This window comes from Leucoraja erinacea, chromosome 11 (assembly GCF_028641065.1).
Source record: "Leucoraja erinacea ecotype New England chromosome 11, Leri_hhj_1, whole genome shotgun sequence".
NCBI lineage: Eukaryota > Metazoa > Chordata > Chondrichthyes > Rajiformes > Rajidae > Leucoraja > Leucoraja erinaceus.
The window spans coordinates 34,667,943-34,688,160 of NC_073387.1; positions in this window are offsets into that span (position 1 = coordinate 34,667,943).

Here is a 20,218-nt window from a genome sequence, read left to right on the forward strand (position 1 = left end):
TTACTCAGATCATACCTTATTCAAGACACCAAGAACAAAACACTTAAATCCATCATGAGCGAGATGTACACAAAATGCTGGTAACTCAGCGGGTCAGCAGCATCTCTAGAAAAAAGGATAGGCGAGGTTTCAGGATGAAACCCTTCTTTAGACTGAAGACCAAAACATCACCTATTCCTTTTCTCCAGAATTGCTGCCTGACCCGCCGAGTTACTATAGCATTTTGAGTCTATGATATAAACCAGCACCTGCAGTTCCCTCTACACATTAGCAAGATGTGGCCTGCTACGACCTGTGAAGTGGCATAAATATTGTAGGGCCACCCAATGGCCAGAGCTATCAACTGCAGGGAGCTCAGTTACTGTTAAAACCAACGTTGTTTCCCTGAAGACAGACAGGTGGGCAGAGGGGGTGGGGTAGCTCTGTTGGTGAGGAATGAAATTCAGTCTCTTGCAAGGGGTGACATCGAAACAGGAGATGTGGAGTCAGTATGGATAGAACTAAGGAATTGTAAGGGTAAAAATACCTTAATGGGACTTATCTACAGGCCCCCAAATAGTAGCCTGGATATCAAGTTGAATCAGGAGTTAAAAGTGGCATGTAGTAAAGGTAATGCTACGGTTGTTATGGGAGATTTCAACATGCAGGTAGACTGGGAAAATCAGGTTGGTATTGGACCCCAAGAAAGGGAGTTTGTGGAGTGCCTCTGTGATGGATTCTTAGAGCAGCTTGTACTGGAGCCTACCAGGGAGAAAGCAATTCTGGATTTAGTGTTATGTAATGAAACGGATTTGATAAAGGAACTCAAGGTTAATGAGCCATTAGGAGGCAGTGACCATAACATGGTCAGGTTTAATCTACAATTGGAGAGGGAGAAGGGTAAATCGGAGGTGTCCAGTGTTACAGTTGAATAAAGGGGACTATGGGGCCATGAGGGAGGAGCTGGCCAAAGTTGACTGGAAAGATACCCTAGCAGGGATGACAGTGGAACAACAATGGCAGGTATTTCTGGGAATATTACAGAAGGTGCAGGATCAGCTCATTCCGAAGAGGAAGAAAGATTCCAAGGGGAGTAAGGGACGACCATGGCTGACAAGGGACGTCAGGGACAGCATCAAAATAAAAAAGAAGTACAATGTAGCAAAGATGAGTGGGAAGCAAGAGGATTGGGTAATGCAGGGCTGCCAACTTTCACGCTTTGAGCGTGAGAATCACGCCCTCACGCTGATCAGAAATTTCTCACGCTCTATGGTGAGAAATTCTGTGCTCAACAAAAATTTCAAAACTCAGATAAACTGCATGGTCCGCGGGTGTTGCAGAGCCAGGGCTGAGGGAGGGATGGAAGCAGCAGGCGGATACAGATGCGGGGAGTTGGGGCGGGTGAGTGTTTGTGGGACTGACGAGTGGCTCACTGCAGTTCCGGCCATGGAGCAGTGCAAGGAGTCCCGGGCCGTCGGAGGCGTCGGAAGCTTTGCGCCGCTGCCACGAGAGTCTCTGTGCTGAAGGGACAGACTCTCAAAGGGAGGTGAAGAGAGAGAGAGAGAGAGGGGAGAGATGGAAAGAGAGAGGGGAGAGGGAGATAGAGATAGATGGAGACGGGGAGAGAGAGAGGGGGTGAGAGGAGAGAGTGGGGAGGAACAGAGGGGGAGAGAATGGAGAAAGAGAAGGGGGGAGAGGGGTGTGAGGGAGTGGTAGGAGAGAATGTTAGAGAGGAGGAAGAGAGGAGGGTGTAAAAGAGAGAGGGGGGGAAGAGAGATGGGGGGGGGCAAAGAGAGAGATAGAGACAAAGAGGAGGGGGCAGAGAGCAGAAAGAGATAGAGCGAGAGGGGAGAGAGCAACGGGGACATGAGGGGGAGTGAGGAATGTGAGAGGAGGAGAGAGAGGAGAGGGAGAGAGAGAGGATGGGGAAGAGAGCGAGGTGAGAGAGGGAGGAGGAGAGAGGAGGGATGGAGAGAGGAGTGTGGAGAGGGGAGAGAGAGAGGGAGAGAGGAGAGGAGAGGGAGTGGAGAGAGAGAGAGAGGGGGGGGAGAGAGAGAGAGAGAAGAGGGGAGAGAGAGAGAGGAAAGAGAGGGAGAGAGAGGAGGGGAGAGAGTTAGGGGAGGGAGGGGAGAGAGTTAGGGGAGAGAGAGAGGGGGGAGAGAGGAGAGAGAGAGAGAGAGGAGAGAGGGGGATAGAGAGGCAGGGCTGCCAACTCCCATGCATTGAGCGTGAGAATCTTGCATTTCCCCAAATTCTCACGCTGATCACAAATTTCTCTTGCTCTGTTGTGAGAAATTCTGTGATCAATTTAAGTTTCAAAACTTATATCAACTGCATGGGCCATGGGTGTTGGAAGCAGAAGCAGCGATGGGGACAGATGCGGATGGGGAACAGGGTTGGCGAGTGTTTGCCGGGCTGGCGAGTCGCTCACTGCAACTCCGGCCATGGAGCAGCCTCAATGCAAGGCGTCGGAAGCGTTGCGCCGCTGCCGTGAGAGTCTCTGTGCCAAATTCGCCCAGGTGACCGGCATGGAGCAGGCTGCGGCTCGGTGCATCCTGGAGGACAATCACTGGCTGCTGGAAGTAAGTACCAAGTACTGGGTAGAAACGGTGGAAGATAGTGGACTTCAAATGGGGGTGGTTGGAGAAAGCATCCTGCTTGCCTGCTAGATTTTCACTTACTGTAACAGCAGAAAAATGTTCCCGATGTTAGGGGAGTTTAGAACCATGGGTCACAGTTTAAGAATAAAAGGGGGCGGGGGGGGGGCAGTTAGGACTGAGATGAGGGCAAACTTTTGTCACACAGTTGTGAATCTGTGGAATTCTCTGCCACAGAAGGCAGTGCAGGCCAATTCACAGGATGTTTTCAAGAGAGAGTTACATTTAGTTCTTGGGGCTAACAAAATCAAGGGATATGGGGAAAAAACAGGAAAGAGGTACAGATTTCAGATGAATAGCCATGATCATATTGAATGGCAGTGCTGGCTCGAAGAGCCGATGGCCTATTCCTGCACCTATTTTCTATGTTTCTATGCTTGAGTATATGGCAATAAAACTCGATCACTTGATTTTGAAGCATTCATGCATGGTGGAGGTATAATGTAGTCATAGTGATACAGTGTGAAAACAGGCCCTTCGGCGCAACTTGCCCACAATCGCCAACATGTCCCAGCTACGCTACCTGCTTTTGGTCCATACCTCCAAACCTGTCCTATCCATGTATCGGTCTAATTTTTCTTAAATGTCGGGATCCCTGCCTCAACTACCTCCTCTGGCAGCTTGTTCCATACACCCACCACCCTTTGTGTGGATAAAGTTACCCCTTAAAAAGTTACCTCTTAAAAATACTTCATACAAAAAACATTGAAATCATACTTCTACAATGCACTAAAACATGATTTTAATACATCAAATTTCAAAAGGTTCCTACCCTGGGAGGGGTGACACTCTTCTTCCACACCCACTCCCCACTCGGTTGCTCCACTCCCTCACCGGGTACCCCCAAGGCCAGTGATCAGTGATTGCTCAGCCTCCCCCCTTTTAAAAACGCTCCTCGGAGAACACTGCCAGATGTGAGCGGGGAACTGAGGCCAGTTATCCGTGATATCTGGATCCTGATGCTCAGCGCTTCATGTTTCGGAGTTGGCTAATGTTATTGATTGTAATTAGCCTGATCTGTAATTAGTTGACAAAACCTTAATTTATTAATCCGGAATATCCAGGGGGATGGGATAAGTGTAATATTAAATGGCATGCAAGTTGTCAGGCTGTCTGTTACAACATACAGCCTTGATAACCGATTATTTCCTTCAGTTGAATATTGGGAAGGTAGCACTATTGTCTGCCACTCAATTATTATGTTTGTTTACCTCACTGACTATTTCCAACCCCCCCCCCCCCCTCCTCAATTCATTTGACAGGTTGAATAGAAATGTCCCCAATCTCGTTGTTTTATTAATTGAACATGTAGATGAACATCCTCAAGGCGTGTAATCAGATGGAAACTGATTCAGATGTGATGTTTAAGAGCTTGTTCAAAGAACGGGCATATTTTAAAGGAGTGACAGAGATACTTGCAGGGGAATGTATAAGGAGATTATTATTTGTCTTTAGTTTTAGCTTGAACCAGGACATCTGAAGATTCAAAGTTTAATATAGCAATTGTGCTGATACTGACCCCAACCAACCATGTAATGAATATCATCCATTCCGGAGGTTTTAGTTTTATGATGCCATTTAAACTTCACTTGGATTTCAATCACTTCAATGTAGAAGTAATTGGGAATGGGGAGCATTGGAACAAAACTTTGCCCTCGGTACATATTAACTGTAATGTAATAATGTATGCATGTTGGTAGGTGCAATAAAAACAAAGATCTTTTTATCATTGTTGTGTTATGAATTCCACAGAAACAGTGAGCCAAAAGGCCTTTATCTCGAACATAAACTAAACTAATGTGGTCTCCACGAAAGAAAGAATTGCATTGTTGTTGTTGGGGTGGTGGGGGGGAGTTTTCGGGATTGGTGTGCAAGAGCGGAATACCATTACAGGCATGTGAATAAATGACAAGATGATGAGGATGTGAAGAAAATGGAACTGTAGGTGCTCCTGTCCCATAAAGAGGTGGGTAAAGTGTTTTTTTCCCAATAACGGATAATTTAGAACCATTAAAAGTGTTAGGGAAAGAATGATGTAGAGCTACAGAAATGGAACAATTTCTAATAATTCAACATTTCCCTGTATCAACACTGCTCTGAGGTTAATTTCTCTGACATTGGTCACCTTTGTTACACATTGTGGGAAACTAAAGAGCCTGTCCCACTTACGTGTCCTTGGCACGCAAATTACGCAACCTCGTGGTAGCGTTGAGCCGAGATGGTCGAGCGAAGGTCGGGCGTGATTGCATGCGTAAGCACAGCCGTCTGGAGCGCGTGACGTGATTTGAAGATGGACACAAAGCTGGAGTAACTCAGCGGGACCGGCAGCATCTCTAGAGAGAAGCAATGGGTGACGTTTCGGATCAAGACTCTTCTTCAGTCTGAAAAGGCGGGTCTTGACCCGAAACGTCACCCATTGCTTCTCTCCAGAGATGCTGCCAGTCCCGCTGAGTTACTCCTGCATTTTGTGTCTATCTTCAATTTTCTTGGCCCCGCTCTGGGAGTAGAATTGGGGGCGGATCCGGACCGCATCGGCCGAGTGCCCCAGGCCGAGTTCGACGATCGTTTGCCTGCTTCTGCTGCTGTTGAAGGTGAGACGTTGCGTTGCGCCCGGGTGTTGGGCCTGTCCCACTTTGGCCGTCAGTTCCGCGACACGGGATTTGGCGCGCGAAGATTTCGTTCGCTGCAAGAATTTCAGAGCCCCGCGCAATGTCGGGACCAGCCCCACACAACTCCATACCCCTCCGCGCTTCTAGGTGGGACCGGCCCCGCACGGCCACAGGCTGCCCGTATGCCTCAAGTGACCACGAGGTAGCGTAATTGCGAGCCAAGGACATGTAAGTGGGACAGGCCCTTTATGTTTTCCTGCCAATTTCCTATGGAATCACTGATTTGTCTCCTGTCGTGTCAAGAAAAAATGGAAGGGGAAGCATTTGGTTACAATTTATAATGGGCAAAGTATCTCACAATGGGAAGTCAGCCTTAAATTCACCTGTAATTTGCAATATTAATGCCTCATTAGGCAATTTGCCAATGAACAGTCCGTCAGATCATTTCAAGGAATTTGCTCCAAAAATGTGTGATTTTGATTGCATCCATGTGATTATGTGCTCCAAGTTCAATAATCCAAATAGTGATGTGTAGTGCACCCCCTCAATAATCTATCACTGTCAACCTCTCTCGTGCAAAGACAAAGATAACAAGCCCCAGGAACCTTGATGCTTTCAGAATAATTGCATCATGTCTACAAAGCAGATGTTGATTATTTTTATCTCAGCCAAATGTAAATTTGTGTCTTTACCTGTGCATGTTAAAGCACCTTGGAAATGACATAATCTTGACTGCCTCTCAATCTTCTACAAAATAACCATACAAAAATGTTGATCAATTCACATCAAGTTATTTCATCGCCCCCTTATTCATTTGAACTTGCATGCAAACATAAAAAAATACCATCAGGCTCTTTATTCATGCCAACCTGTTTTATTAAGCTAGAACTTGGACCACATGACTTCACAGGGCAATGACATTCATAAATTTTACTCAGAGTTCTAACAAAATACACTGCTTCTCAGGACACACAAAGGGTGGTGGGTGTATGGAACAAGCTGCCAGAGGAGGTAGTTGAAGCAGGAACTATCCTAACATTTATGAAACAGTTAGACAGGTACGTGGATAGGACAGGTTTAGAGGAATATGGACCAAAAGCGGGTGGATGGGACTAGTGTAGCTAAGACATGTTGGCCGGTGTGGGCAGGTTGGGCTGAAGGGCCTGTTTCCACGCTGTATCACTCCATGTCAAAATGCATTAAAAGGGCAAAGAAGAAGTGCTTCCTTTGACCTTTTATGGACAAGGGTCAGGTAAGGTCCTGCAGACTGGCAAGATCAGCGGCAGAAAAGCATCAAAGTGCAATAGCGCCAGGCTCACTATAACTTGCATTGATTTGCAGTGCAGTTAGCATAGTACAATATCACAATATGCTTTGCAGGAGAAATGTGGAATTAAAACAAAGCAGAACTAACAAGATATATGGTCCAATAGTTCTTAAATGAAAGACAATCTTGCATTTGTTTAAAAAGGCAGAATTAACAATGTAATCATATAGAAAATCTGATCCACTCATTAGGCGTCATGAGAATGGGATCGATGTTCAGGGCAAATAAAATGTTCTCTGCCATTGACCTTGTTGGACTGCCTGAAATTTGTCTTCTTACCTGACTAGTCCACACAACTATTCAGTCATGAAACAGTCATGACACTGGGTGGCTCCAACAGCAGTGGCTGCCTCGCCAACAATCTGTCTGCCCTTTCTTCTTTTTGTTATTTTTAGTATGTGATAAAAAGTATGTTTTAGTGTTCCTTGGTTTGTTTTATGTGGGGGGGGTTGGGGGAAACATTTTTATCAATCTCTTACCTCAACGCAGATGTGATTTTTTTCTGTATCGTATTTCCATCCCCACTGCGGCCTAACATTGTGGAGTTGGTGGCCTTTCCTGGAGACCGGCGGGCGCTGCAAGCCACGGAGGTCTGCGGGACTTTAACATCATGGAGCTAGCGATCCCTTTGCCGGGGATCTGAGTTCCAACCGCGGTGCCTGTGGACTATAACATCGTGAAGCCCGCGGTCTCTGGTAAGAAGAGGCCGACTCGGGAGCTCCGTGGAGAGAGTTTCAACCGCCCCGATGCGGGAGTTTCGATCACCCCGATTGGAGCTTATATCGTTGGAAGAACAAGAGGAAGAAGATTGCATTTTGTTGCCTTCCATCGCAGTGAGGAATGTGGAATCCACTGTGATGGCTGTTTATGTTAACTTTTATGTGGTTGTGTGTCTTGTTGCTTTTCACTTAGTATAGCTGTATGGTAACTCAAATTTCACTGTACCTTAATTGGTACAGGTGACAATAAACTGACCTTGAAACCTTGAAACCTTGAGCTCCAATTGCAAATGACACCAAAACATAGCATGTTTTCAAAAGGTGAAAGTATGCCTGCTTGTCTTGCAGTTGCATGGCTGGGGTTTGTTGCAGAAACCAGCAGGATTCATTGGGCATTACGAATGTTGGGCTATGCAGTGTGATGTGAGGGCCTCAATGATATAAATGAATATTTACACAGGTTGGTGCTGGTTGGGGAACATTTTGTCCCAGGAGTGATCAATGACAGACATGCCCACAAATTGGTTCTCTTCAGCTGTTGCGCGCGTAACTAAGCACGGGTTAAACTTTCCTTTATGACCAACTTGGGTATTGGTCCCCTATCAGCTCAGGTGCAACCCATTCTTGTTGCACCAGACACATCTACCCCAGAAGAGATGCCAATGGTCCATAAATAAGAATCCCTACCCCTGCACCAATTCCTCAGCCATGCTTTCCACTGTATCTTGATATATGTGACAATAATAAACCTAAACCTAAGCATTCATCTGTCTTATTTTCCAATTCATACCATCACTAGTGTATGTTCCTGGATGTAATCTGGTGATTATTATTTCCGAGGTCCTGCTTTTTAAACTTTTGCCTAACTACTTATATTCTCTCTGCACAACCTCATCATTTTCCTACCTTGGTCATATGTGTACAAGGAGTTCTGGCTGCTCACCCTTCCCCTAGTAAATGTTCTGCTGACTTTCCAAGACATCCTGGAACTTGGTACCAGGGAGAGAACACACCATCCAGGAATCCAATTTGCTGCCACAGAATCTCCTGACTGCCCCCTAACTAATGAATCTCCAATCAATATAGCTTTGTTTGACTTCAGCCTATCTCCTTGTGGCTTAGAGCCGGGTCTGGGGCCACAGACTGCTGCTCCTGTTCTCATGTCACCCACAATTTTATTCTCCTAATTTTGTGGTCATCCCGCACATCAGTATCCAAAATTGTTTACCTGTTTTCGAGATGAATATCCAAAGGGGATTCCTGCACTCTCTGCCTACTCCCTATCCTGGTGGTCACCCATCTATTTTCTGCCTGTACCTTAGGTGTGACCAGCTCACTGTAACTGCCATCTATGAAGCCCTTAGACTCCTGGACAATCCTCAGGTCGTCAAGTCAAGTCACTTTCATTTCTATAGCACATTTAAAAAACAACTGTCATTGACCAAAGTGCTTTACATTGGTGGAGGTACTAACATTATACAACAGTGGTTCATAGATTAAGTACATGCATAAATACATACATATAGCCCTCCCTCAGAGGACGTCAAGAAAGGCTTGAGAATAAAGATGAGTTTTAAGTCTCGACTTAAAATAGTCGATGGAGGGGGCAGTTCTGATGGGAAGAGGGATGATGTTCCACAGTCTAGGAGCGGCAACCGCTAAGGCGCGGTCGCCCCGAGCTTCTGCCTAGACCGCGGGATGGTCAGTAACTCCAAGTCGGCCAATCTGAGGGACCTGGAGGTGGTGTGGTGGGTAGGCAGATTTTTGATGTAGGTGGGGGCAAGCCCGTTAAGGCCTCTGTAAACATAAAGAAGGATCTTGAAATTTATTCGGAACTGCACAGGGAGCCAGTGGAGCCCCTGGTGGCAACTAGTTGGAGCAACAGTGGAGCCCCTGGTGGCAACTCTCCACGGTTTGTCGAGGGTTGCTGATCGCCGATGCAGTCCCTGTGCGGCAGCTTCGCTGCTCTGTGGCTGAGACCATAAGCGTGGAGCAGCAGGGCCTTCAGCCCTTTGTATTTGGCGATGGAGGTCGGGTCCCTGATGTAGGGCAACAACCTCAAGGCACAGTCCTGCTGCAATGCCTCCACCACATGGAAATACATTGTGTCGTCTGTAACGATACGATGGAGGTGGAACTGTGCCTCAACATGGGCGAACCACACCTGAGGTTGATCAGGCCAAAAGGCTGGCAATTTAAAGGCCGGTGAGCCCATCCTCGTGCTGGCCGATTCTGCAGGAACACTCTCTTCCTTCGCATAATTCTTCTTGTCTAACGACGGCTAGACAGGTCGGGGTCACCAATTTAGCGATCTGAACAACGACAACTGGGGTTTCCAACATCTTTATTCAGAAGTTCGGTTTCCAGTATACAGGTTCTCTATACACGTCTGGTCACAACGCTGGCCAGCACTGAACTAACGCGCGCAAGCAAAACAACGTGAATCAAGCAGCCCCTCCCGAGTCACGTGGCCGCGGCTCCTAGCAGGCGCCGCTACACTAGAATCAATTATTCACTGATGATTATACCTGTTTTTTAAATACCGTGCACCACTCCTCCTCCCAGCTGCTCAGTCAGACCTGAAAATAACCTTGTCTCACAGTATCACAGATCGTGTCATTTAAACCCATTCTCGCCCAGGAGGCTCGATGGCAGTTCTGACATCTTCTTGGACCTCCTCGTGGACCTGGTCCTCACTACCTTTTAAGCCACTCTTTTGCACACAAGTTCTCCTCTGAGATTTTTCCGCTAGAGCCTTTGCCAAATGGAGTTCATTCCGTATATCACCATATAAAATGTCCCTGATAGATTCATTATAGCAGCCTGTTTTTTAAATCATAATTCTTTCCATCCCTGCTTCACTGTTTTCTCCTTGTCTCGTCTTTCTCCACTTGCATTCACGAGTATCACATTACCCTCTGTATTTCCTGGTCCGGAATCTCACATTTTCCACCCTGGTCATACAATTCCCAACCAGGATTCCACACGGGGCCTCCATTCTTTCATCAGGTTGAACATGTTTATACATTGAACATCTTATTCTTTGCCTCCATTCACTTCAAATAAAACCCATTGCTTTGAGAAGTTGTCCATCGTTTCACAGGATATGTGAAGCATTCTTTGTTCCAAGTTTAGTTATGACCTATGAGATGTTAGTTATGGACCTCTACTTATCTCTTTTTGAAAATTGTTTGTTATTTTGATACTGTTTCCCACTCAACTCAAAATGTAAAGTTTCATTAACATTGTTTTCAGTTGGGGAGGCGCTAGTGAGCAGCGCATGGAGTAGACGTGCTTCCAGAGGCTTCTCCGTGCCAGTCTTTATATTCTGTATTTTTATAGTCTCACGTCTTATTTCACCTGCCTCGGAAACTTTCCTGACACAGTGGGGGTCCGGCTAACTGATTTTTCGGGACATCATGCCTCACAAGAAGTCCAAAGACACCGAGTCGCTCCGACTAGCTTCAGCTAATGGTAATGCTAGCAATGCTAGCGGCAACCCTCACAGTCGAGCTTGTGGTCAAGCTACAGGTGGTGACGATGTCGATGGTCTGCCGCTGATCTGGTAGAAGGTCTCCGACAAGATACTTAAACACATTAATGATAGGTTTGGTAAGTTGGAGCAGACTCTTCAGGCGGTACAAAGCTCCCAATAGAAACTGTTGGAGAAGGTAGAGTCTATCGAGGAACAGGTGCAGGAGCAGGAAAGCCGTATTAGCTCTCTGGAAAAGTCATTCTCCGGCCTGAAGGATGAGAACGGTGCACTCAAGCTCAAGGTGGAGGACCTCGAGGGTCGGTCACGCCGCAATAATATTAAAATTATCGGCATACCTGAGCTAGAGGAAGGAGGTAAACCGACGGAATTCATCGAGGCTCTGATACCGAATCTTCTTGGAGATGGCAACTTCCAGTCCAAGGTGATTATCGATCGGGCACACCGGATCCTGCGACCGCCACCACCGGAGGGAGCCAGGCCCCGCGCCATTATCGCACGGGTCCACGTTTATCGGGAGAAGGAGCTTATACTGCGACTCCGGAGGGCGCGAGAGCTGGTGTATAAAGGCAATAAGGTGCTTATATTCCCGGACTACACACCAGATGTGATTCGGCAACGACGGGAATTCAGCGATGTGTTGGGCGAGCTGCGGGAGCTCAAGGTGGAGCATAGTCTCCTCTTTCCAGCAAAGCTCCGCATCAAACACAAGGGCCACGTCAAGGTTTTCACTACACCGGGTGAGGCAACGTCATTTCTGAACACTGAGTTACAAGACATATCTTAAAAACCTTGACGCCACTCTGAGTGTTCCGAGGGTTGATTATGTTTCAACGTGAGTCTTTGTAGTTCAGAGAATTCAATTGGTCTGTATGAGACTGTCAATTTATGTTGTTTTATTTAATTCAGCCGTGTCTGGCGGTGGAGCTTCTTGTAGCTTTATTCAGCTAGCTACTTTTTTTTGGTTTTGTTTTTGGAGGTACTCACCTCGCGTGCGTTTAGCGGTCCCAGGCTTAGAGGGACACCCGTGCTTCGTTTGGGGAGGCACTCTGTGAGTGGGTAGGGAATATGTTTAGGGGGTAGTGTGAGTGTGGTGTTTTGCACAGCAATGTGTGGTGTTTATGTGTTTTTTATTGTCTTTTGTGGTTTTTTTGGAGGAATGCCAGATCGTCTATGTCTCAGGGATAATGTCAGTACCTGACAGTACTGCACATAGCAGCATTAATAACAATTTAACTTTAGTCTCATGGAATGTGAAGGGTCTTGGTCATGTAATTAAAAGGGGTCGCGTTTTCTCACATCTCAAATCATTGAAGTCAGACATAATTTTTCTTCAAGAAACGCACATTGGTGTAAACGAACAGGGTAGACTGAAAACAAACTGGATTTCTCAGGTTTTCAAAGCGCCATTTACTCGTAAGGCCAGAGAGGTTGCTATTCTTTTTCGTAAAAGTATTACATTTCACCTTGACTCTATGATAGCAGCCCCTTATGGCAGATACTTAATGATTTCAGGTCACATAAGTTCATTTCCAATAACTATGCTTAATATCTATGCCCCAAATGTTGATAATCCTGATTTTTTTTGTAAAATTTTTGATATGATACCAGCCTCTAATGTCATTATTGGAGGTGACTTCAATTGTTATTTAGACCCAATCCTGGACAGACTCTCAATAAAACCGGCTCCTACCATAGCCTCAGTGCAAACTTTAAATGATTTAACTAAGACTAGGAACATGGTTGACATTTGGCGACTGCAGCATCCTACTAACAGAGATTTCTCTTTCTATTCTCATGTCCACAAATCCTACACTAGGATTGACTATTTTTTGATTTTGTCTGAATTACTGTCCAGTATAACAAATTCCACCTATCATAATATTTTGATTTCTGACCATAGTCCGGTGTCACTTCAATTTAAAGATATTCTGTCCAAACAAAAGTACAGCTGGCACTTCAACCCTCTTCTTCTTAATGATCACTCTTTTATTGACCATATGACTGCATGTATAGATGAGTTTCTTACCACAAATGATAATGGGGAAGTCTCTGATTCCACTTTATGGGAGGCCTTTTAAGGTTGTGATGAGAGGCCATATTATTTCATTTGAATCATATACAAAAAGAGAACTTAATCGTCGTGTTAGGGATATTGATAAGATGTTTCCAGTGCTTGAGGAGACGTATAGATTCTCTCTCTTACAGTCTGACTACAATAAGATCTTAAAATTAAAATATGAATATAATACTATCCTCAATAAACGTGTTAGCAGCCAATTACTAAAGCTCAAACAGAAATATTTTGAACTCGGTGATAAACCAGAGAAATTATTAGCAAGTCAACTTAGAGGTGAGCAAGCTAATCGTGCCATTCATAGGATTAAATCAAAATCAGGTATACTGGTTACTGACCCGAAGCATATAAATGCTTGCTTCAGGGACTTTTATAAAGAACTTTATTCCAGTAAAGTAAAGCCCACTGAAACAGATTTTTGTAATTTTTTCACTAACCTAAATATTCTACAACTTGATGGCGCATCTAGAGATGACATTGACACTCAAGATTTCTGTAGATGACCTTCTGGAAGCTATCCGAGCATTCCCCTCTGGAAAAGCAGCAAACCCAGATGGCTTCGGCTGCGAATTTTATAAGGCGTTTCATGGAAAAATAGTCCCTCTCATGTTAAGAATGGTGAATGATTCAGTGAAAAACAAGAGGCTCCCCAGCTCACTCTATGAAGCTAATGTTTGCTTGCTTCTAAAAAAGGGAAAAGCAGAGACTGACCCTGCAAGTTACAGAACAATCGCTCTTCTGAACTGTGACCAGAAGATGATAACTAAAGTCCTGGCCACAAAATTGGGTAAGCATATCTCAAAAATTGTACATCCTGATCAGACTGGATTATACCAGGTAGATTCTCATTTAGTAATGTTCGTCTGCTGTTAAATACATTATATTCGGTTCACGACAAGGACACGCAAGCTGCCATCTTATCTCTCGATGCTCAGAAGGCATCAGAATGCATAGAGTGTTTCTGGACTGGAGGGGGAAGGGACTGTGTTGTATTGATGATCTCTACATTGATAATAAATTTGCCTCATTTTTTCAGCTCCAAACTAAATATCGCCTTCCTCAACAACACTTCTATCGCTACCTTCAAGTCAGGCATTTTGTACGGGAGCGTATCCCAGAATTCATAGTCAAACCAAAAAGTCACATTCTTTATGATCTACTTCTCTCACAGCCTGACTCTAAACACTTGATCTCCCGCTTTGTCACTGCCTTTACGACACCAGTTGAAGCCGGTCATCTCAGGGAGGCCTGGGCTGCAGAATTGGGCACCTGTGTCAAATGAACTGTGGAAGGAAGGTTTGTCCGGTATACAGACCTGCTCTATTAGTTCTAGATATAGATTAATTCAATTTAAAGTCTTGCATAGACTACATTATTCTAAAACCAAACTTAACAAGATTTTTGAATCGGTTTCCTCCATATGTGACAGATGTGGCTCTGCAGAAGGATCACTATCACATTTATTTTGGCACTGTCCAGTATTAAGTAATTTCTGGAGTGACATATTTAACTGTCATTCCAAACAATGTCGAATAAATATTCCGCCTGATTGTAATCTGGCTATTTTTGGTTGCTCTGACAATACAAGGGCCCTTCCTTCCCACCAGAAGCAGATTATTAGAGCAGGTATGGTTGCAGCTAAAAAATAATATCACTGAATAGGTAGTCTCCACTCTCCCCATGTTTCAAGAGGTGGCTCAACGAAATGCTTTCTATTGCTAAGATGGAACAGATTCGTTTTAACAAAGGGAATTCACAAAATTATTTTTTGAAGGTGTGGGAATCATTTTTGATATTGTTTGATGAGGCATAACTGTCTGATTTGTTTATTTTGCTGCTGTGCTTTGTCTTTAATCTGAGCGAACTTTGATCTTGCACTCTGACTGATATTCTGGTTGCCCTCCACTCGTTATTTTTTTTATTTTTTTGTTTGTATTTTTGTTTCTTTAATTGTTTTTTGTTCTCTGTCTACTGTGTGTTTGTTATGATAAAATTTGAAAAAATGAAGCTGTACAATAATTGTATAATTGTAGATGTCGAGCAATTTATCCGTGTACAATTGCTTCTAATAAAAATAAATTAAATTACAAAAATAAAAACATTGTTTTCAGTTAAGTTTAGTTTATTGTCACATGTTCCGAGGTACAGTGAAAAGCTTCAATACTCTTTTCATTCTCCAATGACCTTGTTCTGACACCTCACCTCCTGTAGACTATTTTCCAATTTGAGCGAATGTGCAGGCTGTGAATTTCCAGTTCAAACCAATGTTGCCACATTTACCTTAAATATATTTATTTCCAAAGATTTTTCTTTAAAGACTCCTGGTTTCTCAGTTTCGGTTATAGCTATTCAAATCACCACCTTCCATACTAGCACTTCTGATACATTCCCCTTCCCTGCATTCAATGGATCATCTTGCCATATCACCCCATTGCCATTATTTTGCATGCTATCCAACCAAATCAATAATATGAAATATAATGTTATTGAGCCAAACTTAAGTACATTAGGTAGAACAAATCGAAAGATGCAGAATGAAGAATATAGTTCTCAGCTTTGTAGCACTAGTCCCAAAAACAAAGTCTGATGTTTGCAATGGCATAGAGGTGAATCAGACAATAGCCTAGCTTATAGAAGGACCGTTCAGAAACCTGATAACAGAGGAGAAGAAACTGGTCCTGAGTCTGGTGGTGCGTGTTTCAAGCGTCTGTATCTTTTGGAAATAAGGCAATATGAAAAGTCTTTATCATTTGTAAGTTGATCTCTTGATTACTGCAAAAAACTGCAAGGCATCTGCTTGGCATCAGTAGACAGGGCGATGTTCAAGGACCTGGCAATTAACCTGAACAAATACACCAGAGTTATTACCCAGAGATTCTAGTCTGGTTGCACATAGTATAACCAGTCCACATAAGACCTTGATAAGAGCATCAAGAAAGCAATGAGATTCTTTTAGTCTAAACTGGAGGATTAGCCAGACATTTGACAGGCATTGCTGGCCTTGCAAGGCCATTACTTCCTATCAGGCAAAGCCAAACGGTAGGTCAAGTGACAACAATGCATCACTCTCTTAAGGGCCTGTCCTTGGCACACAAATTACACAACCTCGTGGTTGCGTTGAGCCACGATGGTTCTGCGAAGGTTGGGCATGATTACATGTGTACGCACAGCCGTCTGGAGCGTGACGTCATTTGAAGATGGACACAAAGCTGGAGTAACTCAGCGGGGCCGGCAGCATCTCCGGAGAGAAGGAATAGGTGATGTTTCGGGTCGAGACTTTTCTTCAGTATGAAAAGAAGGGTCTTGACCCGAAGCATCACCCATTGCTTCTCTCCAGAGATGCTGCCGGTCCCGTTGAGTTACTCCGGCATTTTGTGACTATCTTCAATTTACTTGGCCCTGCTCTGGGAGTAGATGTGGGGGCGGATCCGGACCGCAACGGCCTTGAGCCCCCAGGCCAAGTTCAGCGATCGTTTGCCTGCTTTTGCTGCGGTTGAAGGTGAGACGTTGCATCGCGCCAGGGTCTTGGGCCTGTCCCACTTTGGCCGTCAGTTCCGTGACAGGCCGTTGGCGTGCAAAGATTTCGTTCACTACAAAAGTTTTGGAGCCCCGTGCGATATCGCGCCCAACTACATACCCCTCCGCGCTTCTAAGTGGGACCGGCCCCGCAGGGCCATACGATGCCCATGCGCCTCAACGCGACCACAAGGTCACGTAATTTGCGTGCCAAGGACACGTAAATAGGACAGGCCCTTTATGAGCTCAATATCTTCTAAGTTCGCTTCTGAAGGGATAACATCCATGTTCCTTCTTAGGCTCTTCAGCACCCAGTGACTGTGTAATTTCAGTCACCAAGGCTGACGCCAGAAGATCCTTCATGAGAATGAATCCTCGGAAGATGTCCGGTCCTGATGTGGGAATCTGGCCGCATTATAGAAAAACTGTGCAGACAAGCTGTCTGGAGTTTTTGTTGACATCTTCAACCATTCATTACTATGATGAAAGTTTCCCATCGGTTTTAAAAGGACATCTATAATACCTGTGCACGAGAGCAAGATGATATGCTTCAATGACTACCGACTGGTAGCATTAATATTCATGGCGATGAATTTGAAAAGGTGATAATAATGCATATCAATTCCTATGTTAGCAAGAACCAGGACTTACTACAATTCACTGACTGCCATGACAGATTAACAGAGGATGTGATTTTGTTGGCTCTCTACTTGGATCACTTAGACAATAACAACATGTACTGTATGTCAGGCTGTTATTCATCTAAACCTATCATCAAACTGAGAGAACTGGCATCTCTGCTCATCCAGTTGTTATTGGGTCAACTGGACATTGGAGTACCTCAAGGCCATGAGCTCAATCACCTGCTTCACTCTCTCTATGACTTTACTGTTGGACACCGTTCCAATACCATCCTTAATTCCTCAGGCGATACCACTGTTCTTGGCTGAATAACGGGCGATGATGCGTCAGAGTACATGGAGGAGATTCATAATCTGATTGAATGGTCCCAGAACAACAGTCTTGCTCGGAACGTTATGGTCTAATAACTGAGTATTACTGATTATTAATTTAATGTATTATTGATTATTGCTTATTTAGAGACCTGTAGAGCTGCAGCTGGTAAAAATTTAATTGTTCTGTTGTCGGTACATATTTAATTTAGTTTATTATTGTCACCCATACCGAAGTACAACAGGCCCTCACACATGTCCCCTTGGTACTTCGCAGCTCTGCCCTTGCTCCCCCTAGTTGCAACAGAGACAGAGTCCTTACCCCATCAACCGTCGTATGCAACACATAATCCTCGGACAATTTTTTCGTCCAAGAGTAATCTACTCATTTCTAACCTCTAGCTGATTCTCAAAAAAATGTTATTGGCTACTCACTGAACCCTGGTTTGCATTTTCGTATTCACTTACAAGACATGGGCATTACTGGCAAGGCTAGAATGTATTGCCTAAAGCCATGTACAGCAGAAGGTTTTCTGATGTGAAACTATTTCCAAATCTGAACAGGGTGAAACACAATCGCTGTGAATTTGACCAACTTTCCCAAGTTTCCATTTCCTGAAACTAAACTCACACCCAATAAAATGCAGGTGTGCTTGACAGACAGGGATTTGATCTAAGTAGTGACATGTGATACAGAATCCTTCTTTGAGAAAATGGAAAAGAAAGTGGATCCACTGCTGGATAGAGACATACTCCTGCTGCCACTACTCCCAATTGACCAGTGCTGGAGTTTTAGTGCCTTTAAAAAAATATATATTTTTTTAAAGTCCTTATTCTATGATGTTAAAATTACGAGACAGTGAAATCTATAATATATATAAAAGACACTGCCACCTAGTGGATGTACTTTTATTCCTTTACTACACTGGTACCCAACTTAGCATTACCCCACAGAGAACCAATTCATTATGTTAGGTTCATAGAAACACAGAAAATAGATGCAGGAGTAGGCCAATCGGCCATTCAAGCCAGCACTGCCATTCAATATGATCATGGCTGATCATCCAAAATCAGTACCACGTTCCTGCTTTTTTCCCATATTCCTTGATTCCATTATTCCACTGTTGTTCTTGGCCACTCACTTTGAACACTCAAAAACACTTCCTCTTCCCTTCTCTGTACTATAAAAATGGCAATCATTCAAAGTGTAGGTTGCTGGCATCAGAAACCTGGTGTGAACCTCTGCCATCTGATAGTAGTGCCACAGCAGAGATGGCTTGGTGTGGAGAGACTCTCAGTGAAGAGTGGGTAGAGCTGTGCGAGTGCTCAGATGCAGGGCTCGGGAATGCACCCTGGCTGGCAGTGTGGGTGCAGCCAATGGTGTGGGTGAGCAGCACTTGCCCCACTTGTCAACAGACCTCTCAGATCTGAGACACACATCAACTGCTGCTGGAAGACGTGCTATAGACTGCCCAAAAATTAGATTGGTCTTCCAACGAAAAAGATGTCTGTACCTGAATGCTCCCAAGTGACTTATTCCAGGCTGCAGTGGTACATGCAAAAGGGCACACTGAGGCTCAATACAGCCAACACAAAGGCTTTGTGCGAAGGACTGCGGTCCTACATCCTACTGCTACTGTGTACCTAGAGATACAGTGTGGAAACAGGCCCTTTGGCCCACCAAGCCCACACCGACAAGCGAACACCCATGCACGATTCTATAAAATACACTAGGGACAACTTACAGAAGCCAATTAACCTACAACCTGCATGTCTATGGGATGTGGGAGGAAACCCATGGAGTCACAGGAAGAGGTGCAGCCACTGTGTAACAGCCTCTCAAGCACTTGATGGGTATATTGTACAAAGAGTGGCATTGCTGCTTTGTAAATAGAATTTGGTTTGAGGGCACAATTAATTTATTGATTTGTGACACCATAAATGTAAAAATATGTTCTGTCTGAATTGTGCTTCTGTATATATTTATGTTTAGTTTTGAAGTAATAATAAAGGATCACAGGTCTACCTCATCATCATCATCAGGTGATGGAAGCTATCCCTCTCTTTGTTTGATTGCTGAGCTCCAGAGACCAGCGATTCCTTTATTATAGCCAGTACCAACATAACAGCAAGGGCCGGAGTTCATGGGCCGGAGTTCATGGGCCGGAGTTCATGCTAGCTTCATGGTACTTCAGCGCCATTAGTAAATGCAATATAACGTAGTCCTGAGGATGTGTTACAAGCACTAGGGCAGCTAAGTGGAGCAGCGGTAGAGTTGCTGCCTTACAGCGCCAGAGACCCGTGTTAGTTCCTGACCACGGATGCTGTCTGTGCGGAGTGTGTACGCTCCCCATGTGGCTGCGTGGGTTTTCTCCGGATGCACCGGTTCCTTCCCACATTGCAAAGTCATGTAAGTTTGTAGGATAATTGGCTTGTGTAAATTATCCCGAGTGTGTAGGATAGAACCTAGTGTAAGGGGGATTGTTGGTCGGCGCTGACTTGGTGGACTAAAGGGCTTGCTTCCATGCTGTATCTCTAAGCAAAACCAAACTAAACAAGCAACCTGTATAATACAATTTATTGTGTTTAACTGGAAGGTGATAATTATTTATACCATATCAAGTGATGAACCCACAGCTGTTATATATTCTCTGCATTACTATATTCCCCAGTCCTTCTGCATCATCACCAGTGCTGCAATAAGAAAACAATCTGTTCCCAAGCCTGTGCCAATTATATGTTAAATTTGATCATTATGTGAAGTACGAGGAGGCCAATTTTCTGATTATTCTCCTCTTGGTCAATAAAAATATTAATCGTATTGCTTGCAAACAATCCATCATGGAGCCACCCCACAAACTTCCATTCTAGGTGAACAGCTGGCAGTA